The 9,096-nt window shown below is 39.7% G+C and overlaps 1 long non-coding RNA gene across 1 annotated transcript in view; it reads left to right on the forward strand.

Annotated features, from left to right (window-relative positions):
- The window catches only part of LOC134760296 (uncharacterized), a 64,738-nt gene extending 57,923 nt beyond the window's left edge, over nt 1-6,815 (forward strand). The window contains exon 3 of the long non-coding RNA XR_010137579.1: nt 6,078-6,815. This is a non-coding gene — a long non-coding RNA (uncharacterized LOC134760296). The remainder of the gene's footprint in view (nt 1-6,077) is intronic.
- Nucleotides 6,816-9,096: the final 2,281 nt, after the last annotated feature.

Here is a 9,096-nt window from a genome sequence, read left to right on the forward strand (position 1 = left end):
CTTGTGTTGTAAAGGACATAAGGAGGGCAGTACATCTGCAGAGCTTCAAGTGTTAACTCTACCTGCTCCCTAAACCAATCTTCGCAAAATTGACCCTAGGCTCTACCCCACCAGTAAATATGCCAGACAAAAATAGATTCAATTAATTTCCTCTCATTTAGATCACTGAACTGACACTTAAGAAGATACCAGTGTTGCTTTAGATGGCTTTTAGTCCTGTGTTCATGTTCTGAGATTCTTCGGCATAGATAGTAAATGGCTATGTCTTGGGTAATCCTCATTTCTGGAGAAACAGATATTTCCCCTTACTTCCCTCTTTCTGCAACAACTGATCACAGAAAAGAGGGGACTAAAAACTATTTGTTAGATATTGATAAAGGATGTAATATCAATAAAATAGAGTGAAGACCATTAGCATATTAGATAGAATGGCCCTGCAGGAGGGGTGAACTTTATCATGTAAGTTTACTGCAAAGGAAGAGCTCGTATTCCTCTTCCTCAAGTGCAAGCCCCTCTTAATGAAACTGACGGTATGGAATCTTCCAGTCATTGAGGACCTGCTGCAAGCCTGGCCCTGAGTACAGTATTAGAGGCTGAAGATTTTAAAGAAAAATAACATCCAAGTCCCAGCAACCAAGATGCCTATAGTGTAATTGGAGGAAAAAAGCAAAAGACAAAAAAGAGATGAAGAAGTTTCTTAGAGGAGGTGACACTGGAATACAGCCCTGGAAAAGGCAGAAAGAAAGAGACATGAGGTGGAGGGGAAGAACTAATTGTGTTTGAGAAAACATTGATGAGATAGCCAATGATTAAGAACAAATTGTAGGATAAAACTTTCCAGGTAATCTATGTGCATTTTAGCTAAAACACTTTTTAGTGTAACTGCCTCCCTCATTATTTTTTTGGCTAACCAAATATATTTTAACATAAGAGTTGTGAAAAGTTAACTTATAGAAGAGAATAAATAAATTCTTAAGTATAAAAAATTAATTTACTAGTAATTAAAAATACAAAATAAAAAAGAGATAACTAGTTTTTGCCTATCAATTGGCATAGATTTAAATAACAATAAAATATACTGCTGGTGAAGATAAAGAAAGACAAGCAATCCCATACATGGCAGGTGAGAAATTTGGTACAATTATTGGGAAACCATTTGGCAATATGTATCAAAGCCTTAAACACATTTATACCCTCCAAGACACTAATCATGTTTAAAGAAAGAGTGTTTTTATAGGAGTAAATAAAAACATATATTCAAGGAAATTAATTGCAATGTTCCTTTATTTAAAATAAGGAATATTAGAAAAAAACCCTACATTTGATAACAGATGATTAAATATGTTACATACTTAGGATATTATTCTTGCATTAAAATAAGATTTTAGCAGTACTGTGTAGCAATAGCTACCATGTATTGAGGATTTACTATATATCAGGTACTATGCTAGTAACATTGACTATAAATCTTACTTTTTAAAAAAATTTTATTATTATTATACTTTAAGTTTTAGGGTACATGATCAATCTATTAATGATTAAAAGTAAGATTTACAACATGGCACATGTAAATCTTACTTTTAATCATTAATACAATAGATTGATTTCTCATTGAATTTTATATACTTAGTATTTTTATAAATTTATGGGGTACAAGTGTAATTTTATTACATGCATAGATTTCATAATGGTGAAGTCAGGACTTTTAGGGTATCCGTCACTCAGTTAATATGCATTGTACCCATTAAGCAATCTTTCATCATTCTCCTCCTCCCACCCCTTCACCCTTCCAAGTCTCCATTGTCTATCATTCTATACTCTACATCTATGGGTACATATTCTTTAGCTCCCACTTATAAGTGAGAACATGCAGTATTTGTCTTTCTGTGTCTGACTTGTTTCACTTAAGATAATGACACCTAGTTTCATCTAGTTTTCATTTTTTAATGGCTGAATAGTATTCCATTGTGCATGTAGATCACATTTTCTTTATCCAATCGTCTGTTGGCAGACATTTAGTTTGTTTCCATATCTTTGCTATTGTAAATATTGTTGTGATAAACATACAGGTGCAGGTGTCTTTTTGATATAGAAAGTATTTTCCTTCCTCATTGAATTTTATTATTGTTTTAGAGGAAATGTTCAATGAGAGTTGAACATTAAGATGTTTCCAAAACTGGCCCTGATCTACCTTGCTAAGCTTCAGATTTTCTTACTTTAGAGATGAGAAACATGAGGCCCAGAAAATTATTTAAAGTCAAAGAACAAGTCAGAGGCAAAGTCAAGAGTGAAACCTCCAGATCTTGATGCGATATCAATGAACTTTTCACTCCGTATGTTCTTCTGGAATAATTACATCTCACTTTACAAACATTTATGGAAAATCTATCATATGCCAGGCACTGGTCTAGGAATTAAACACACAATAAACGTAAATCCTGTGCTCTCAGTTTACAACCCATGGGGAAGACAGACTCACTAAAATAAATAAAATAAATAAATAAATAAATAAATAAATAAGCTGGCTGGGTGCGGTGGCTCACGCCTGTAATCCCAGCACTTTGGGAGGCCGAGGCAGGTGGATCATGAAGTCAAGAGATTGAGACCATCCTGGCCAGCATGGTAAAACCCCCACCTCTACTAAAAATACAAAAATCAGCTGGGCGTGGTGGCGCACACCTGTAGTCCCAGCTACTTGGGAGGCTAAAGTGGGAGAATTGCTTGAACTGGGGAGGAGGTTGCAGTGAGCTGAGATTGCACCACTGCACTCCAGCCTGGTGACACAGTGAGATTCCATCTCAATAAATATAAGCAAGCTAGAGACTGAACCACAAATCAAGTCCTTTTTGGATGAAAACAGGGTATCAAATGACAAAAAACTCTCCAGTGTGACAGATGTGATAACAAATGGACATATTGAGCCCAGTGGTGGCAGAGAGAAGGAGCTTATTGACCTACCATGAGTGGGTTAGCAGAGGCACCTCAGACTGATGACTAACATTTGTTCAGAACTTATCAAATCCCATGCACTCTTCCAAATGTGCTATGTAGGTTAACTTAGGTAACCCTCCCAGCAATCCTGTGAGGGTAATACTATGATTAGTATTATTTCCCACTTTACAGAGGATTAAATCAAGGCAATGAGAGGCTGAGTGACTCGCCCAGCCAGTCAGTCAACAGGAGCCAGAGTCTCTATTGCCTGCTTGCCTCTCTCTACCTAGTATGATGCTTGTATTGGCAATCGAAGGATGTAGAGAAGAAACTAATTCTAGGAAGAGAGAATGAGGTGTTTGCCGCAGGGTGCTGAATTTATTTAGAAAACTTTAGGAAATTCACTTTTGGGAGATGGAGGTGATCTTTGCACGGTGGGGGTGAGGTGTGCTCGGCCATGAGGCATGAGCCTTACCAGGCCTTACTGAGGAGCTTGGCTCTTCTCCATTAGGCAACTGGAAGCCATTGAAAGCTTAAGCAGGGAAGAAACAAAATCCATCTTGCCTCTTAGAAGAACTTCGCATTCATCAGTCCACAAAGTGACTGAGATGGGTTCAGCCAGCTTCTAGATCCCTGACGCTGTGACCAGGGTTTAGCCACACTCTTCTTCTAGTAGAAAAGGAATGGCCTCAAATGGAAACCATTGCTGCAGGGGGTTAATAAAATCTCCCAGGGCCAAGAAAGCTAAACCACAATTTAAAAACCTTCCTGCATAGCTGGCGGCTGCAGTGCGTGGCTTGTAGGGGTGGGTGATCTGTGCCGTCTTCCTTGACAGTATATTGCTTTGCATCCTCCTTGTAAACCTTTCTGTTTATTTTGTGGAAGGGTAAAGTGCCTGACAGAACTTATCCAGGAGGAAAATATAGAAACAGCGGGCCTTAAATCTTCATCAAGTTTCAGAAACCTTCAAACCAACACAAGAAACTCTCAGATTTGGGACTTGGAAAACTGGGGGCTTTACCTGCTTCCTGCCTCCCTCCCATTCCTCGCTCCTGATTGCATGACACCCTTTCCCTTTCTCAAGTCTTATCTCTGAATTCCACCTCCTAACAGACCAATGTTCTCACAGTGCCAAAGCCTCATGCTGCAGTTCCCCAGGGCAAGCTTGCCCTTTCCGGAACTGCCCACCTTTCAAAATTACTTCCTTACATTTCTAGTTACAGCTATTAAACTCCTCCTGGGGCTGAGCTCAATCAAGTATGTGTTAGAAGGAGAGTAATTTAATTAAATTGCATCCCACTAAGGTGTAAATAACGTATAGCCCCAAACCCATCCCTACAATCATCCCAGGTATGTGGAGGTCACATTTCAGGATCCCTTAACACATGCTTCCTTTCCAGATGCCCTTGCCAGAAGCTGAGGCAGACTTGCTCCTTGTGTACTCTAGCCTCTCTCCTGCAGTTTTTGAAACATTTGTATTCACCTACTTAAGACCAGCTGCTGTCCCTTCCCCCAAACTTGGGGTGCCCTGGCCTGTTCCCTACAAACCTGTGAATGTTTGTCTTTGCTATGTGGATCATATTCAGTCTCAGAGCTTGGAAACAGGAAGGGTAGACAGATGATTAGGAGACAGGGGCCAGGTGTGGTGGCTCACGCCTGTAATCCCAGCACTTTGAGAGGCTGAGGCATGCGGATCACCTGAGGTCAGGAGTTTGGTACCAGCCTGGCCAACATGGTGAAATCCTGTCTCTACTAAAAATACAAAAAAATCAGGCAGATGTGGTGGCAGATGCCTATAATCCCAGCTACTTGGGAAGCTGAGGCAGGAGAATCACTTGAACCCAGGAGGCGGAGGTTGCAGTGAGCTGAGATTACACCACTGCACTAAAGCCTGGGCAACAAGAGAGACTCTGTCTCAAAAAAAAAAAGAGAGAGAAAAGGAGACAGAGGTGTCGCCGCTGAGAATGAATTATGTACATCTAAAAGAAAAATGCAGTTTTCTTGAAAAAAACAAGTTTATCAGATGTGATTAGAGGAGTTTACAGTGACAATCGAATGATGTGACAAAATATCCAGCAAGTTTATGGTTGGGTGCTGAGTTTGGACTAGGAGATGGGGGACTCTCTAACTCCAACTTTGTTTAAGTTACCTACCATCCTTGGGTCTAAGTGTCATTATCTGTAAAATGGGCCAGATAGCTTCAGCTCCTTTTAGATCTAATTGTAATTATCAAGTATTGGATATCACATGAAGACTTTGGACCTGTGTGCTGTAACACTGACCTCCTGTTCTGTGGACCACTAATTTCTGTCCTATAGTGCAGATGAAAGGCCACACTCACAGAGAGACATGGTAGAAAGGACACTGAACTTGGAACTGAAAGACTCGGGTTCCAGTCTGGGTTGGCCTAGTAATCTAAACAAGTGGCGTTTCAGTTTCTTTGTCTATAAACTAGAGTTAGCAATTCCTCTCCTGTTTTGGTTTTTTTTTTTTTCCCCATACTGGAAACCACACAGCTACATACTTGCTGACTCTTTTTCTTATTTTCAGAAATGTCTCTGAGCTGCGTGTGCTGGCTGACATGTGTAATTCCAGTGCTTTGGGAGGCCAAGGTCAGAAGATCAAATGAGCTTAGGAGTTCAAGGCCAGCCTGGGTGACATATAGAGACTGTATCAGAAGGATTGCTTGAGCCCAGGAGTTTGAGGCTGCAGTGAGCTATGATCATGCCACTGCACACCAGCTTGGGTGATAGAACAAGACCCTACCTCTAAACATAATAAAAACAAATTAAAAATTGAAAAAAAATAAAAAATTAAAAAGAAGCCAGAGATATGTATTTTTAAAAAAACGTGGCTTTGGTTCTGAAAGTCATGTGTAACTAGAATTTGTATTACCTGGTGGCTGCTGAAGGCAGGGACAGGTGCAGGGGTGAAGATAGAGTTTCCTGACTTGTGTTTAATAGACCTTTGTGACCCAATTACATGTAACTGGATTACTGTTTTGTAAGCCACACAATGGAAAATCATCAGTTACATTCCTGAAAATGAAGAACACTAATAATTAAATAACATGATAGCATAGAATAATGACATTTCAGTTGTATGAGATAAACAATTTAAATGTTTTCTTGCCTTAAATCTCTAAGTGAAATGCTGAGGAAAAACAAGAAGACAAAAGATCTCCCAACCCAAAAAGGAAACACTTTCAAAAGCAAGCTCAGGTCCTGGACTATCAACTCTGTCAACAAGAGGAGAATAGAGGTGAGGTTAATGGCATTTTTCTTAATTTCATCTGTTTCAGGCATGGATGATCTTTGATCTTTCTGAGTTTTATCTATCACTGAAAAGATTCTCTTGGACTACATGGATTTTAGTGTCTTCTCTGATTGGAACACATGATTGACAAGCATATACTTCCCATCATAGCTAAAGGTGCTGGTTACAGGCAAGAATGAAAGAAGTTTCAACCTCAGCCTCCTTCAAGGGCAGGACCCCAAGGGAGGTCATATTTGCTTTGCATGGTTGGGAATTGCTTACCAGAGCTTCTGCTTCCTTTGTGCTTCACATTACACAGTTTGAACGTCATCTTGATGTTATAAAAGTCACTCAGGTTAGGACTCTCGCTGCCCTCATTCACACTGTGTGCCCTCTGCCTGTTTACTCATCTTGGCAGAAAATGATTTGTAATCTCATATTGCCACCTTTTCGTGTGGCTATGCCAAATATACTGAAAGAAATTATAAGCTCTTTTGGATCTGGAGCTCTATTTTGTACCTCTTTATCCCTTAACTATTGCATTTCTGAGTCAGAACATACACCCCTCCTGGGTTTAAATTTCTTCTTTCATCTTTGTACCTTCAGTACAGTTCAGTTGGACACAGAGTAGGCACTTTATAAATTTTTATTGTGAAACAATATATATTCTTTAATTTAATGAAAGCCCTTTATCAGTAAGATTATGACTCAATGATAATTCAGTCAGCAGCAAATAAGGCATCTCTTTGATTTGCGAAGTGCAAAGAGATTGAGGATATCTGCAGAAGCTATGCCTCTCTAAAGTTAGCCTCCTAGTAAGATAAGACTATATTTCTACATCTCTTGCAAGAACCCAGGAAGGACAGAGGAGGGAAGAAACCAAAAAGTCAGCTTGGTGGTACTGAAGATATCAGCTTGTGGCCAACCACTTATTTACTGCGGGGAACATTAAACTACAACAATACCAGATCCCTGCAATTGGTGCTTGGCAGATCCTTAGAAATGATCTAATTCAATTTTCTTATTTTACAAATAAGGACATTGAGGCCAAAGAACTCAGGAGATGACTAATTTAGAAAATATTGTTTTGGGAAGTAATTGTATTAAAAAAATAACTCCACAGCTTAACAAAAGTGGTTTCTGTGTTCAAGTTCAGTGTTTGTGTGAAACACTTGAAATTAAGTTATAACAGCAGAAACACTACAGTGTATTTCTGTGGCTGAGACCTCTAACTATCCTCCAAAGATTTCTTCTTTCCTTCTATGTCACAGAGTTGTTTGTAGGAAGTGGATGCTCAGCTAGGGACATTTTTTTCTAGCTGTCTTCACATTAACTTTGGACCTAGTATCTAGCCTGGACCATGAGATGTAGGTAAAATTCTTATATTTCACCTGCAGAATTCACCTCCAGGAAGTCACACCATCCTCCACAATCTCTTTCCTGCATGGTCTTACTTCATCAGAAGTTACCATCATTGATAAACTGGGAGTTAAGACAATTAAGGAATAAGGATCTAACCTCAGCTGAAATTTGCCTATCAGATTAAGTACCTATAGGATAAGACAGTATCGCCTTGCCTGTATCCACACAAGCTCAGGGAACCTTTTTTTCCCCATCTGTCAGATTATCAAACTCAAAGTTTGAAATGTTCTTTGCTGGTGAAACTGTGGTGAAATAGGCTCTTTGATGTATTGCTGATAAGAGTATGAACAGGTACGGCCCTCGTGGAGAGAAGGAAATATGTATCAAAATTAGTTATGGGGCCAGACATGGTTGCTCACGCCTATAATCCCAGCAGTTTGGGAGGCTGAGGCAGGAGAATTACCTGAGGTCAGGAGTTCAAGACCAGCCTGGTCAATATGGTGAAACCCTGTTTCTACTGAAAATACAAAAATTAGCTGGGCATGGTGGCAGATGCCTGTAATCATAGCTACTCAAGAGGCTGAGGCAGGAGAATTGCTTGAACCTGGGAGGCGGAGGTTGCAGTGAGCTGAGATCACACCATTGCACTCCAGCCTGGGAGACAAGAGCGCAACTCCATCTCAAGAAAAAAAATTATACACTCATTTAACCTTTAACTTAGTAAACCCATATCTGGAATTTATTCTTTACACACACCTGCACATATTTTAAATAGCATGTGGGAAGAGTTATCCATTTTAGCATTATCTGTAATGTTAACCAGTGAGAAAAAGTTCAAGTATCCATCATTAGAGGGCTGGTTACATAAACCATGTGTATTAGTCTGTTTTCACGTTGCTGATAAAGACATACCCCAGACTGGGCAATTTAAAAAAGAAAGAGGTTTCATGGACATACAGTTCCACATGGCTGGGGAAACCTTGCAATCATGGCAGTAGGCAAGGAGGAGCAAGTCATGTCTTACATGGATGGCAGCAGGCAAAGAGAGAACTTGTGCAGGGAAACTCTGCTTTTTAAAACCATCAGATCTCATGAAACCCACTCGCTATCATGAGAACCATATGGGAGAAACTACCCCCATGATTCAATTATCTCCAACCAGGTCCCTCTCACAATACATGGGACTTATGGAAGCTACAAGCTAAGATATGGGTGGGGACACAGAGCCAAACCATATCACCATTGCACGTCCACACAGTGCAATACGGCACAGCCGGATGAAAGAACAAGGAAAATTGCTATTTATGGGTATGGAAAAGTCCCCAGGATATTCTGGGAAGTGTAAAAAGCAAAGTTCAGAACAGTGTATGTAGTATGCTACCATTTGTTTAAAAAAGGAGAAAAGGGATAAGATATATTTTCACATGTACTCTCAACTGCATGAAGAACCTCTGTGTTTGAGGAGAGCTGAAAAAGGAGAAGATAGGCACAGGAGTGAGAAGAGGGTTTCTTAACCTATACCTTATTATATCATTATTTTAATCTAAG

Source organism: Pongo abelii, chromosome 17 (genome assembly GCF_028885655.2).
Source record: "Pongo abelii isolate AG06213 chromosome 17, NHGRI_mPonAbe1-v2.0_pri, whole genome shotgun sequence".
Lineage (NCBI taxonomy): Eukaryota > Metazoa > Chordata > Mammalia > Primates > Hominidae > Pongo > Pongo abelii.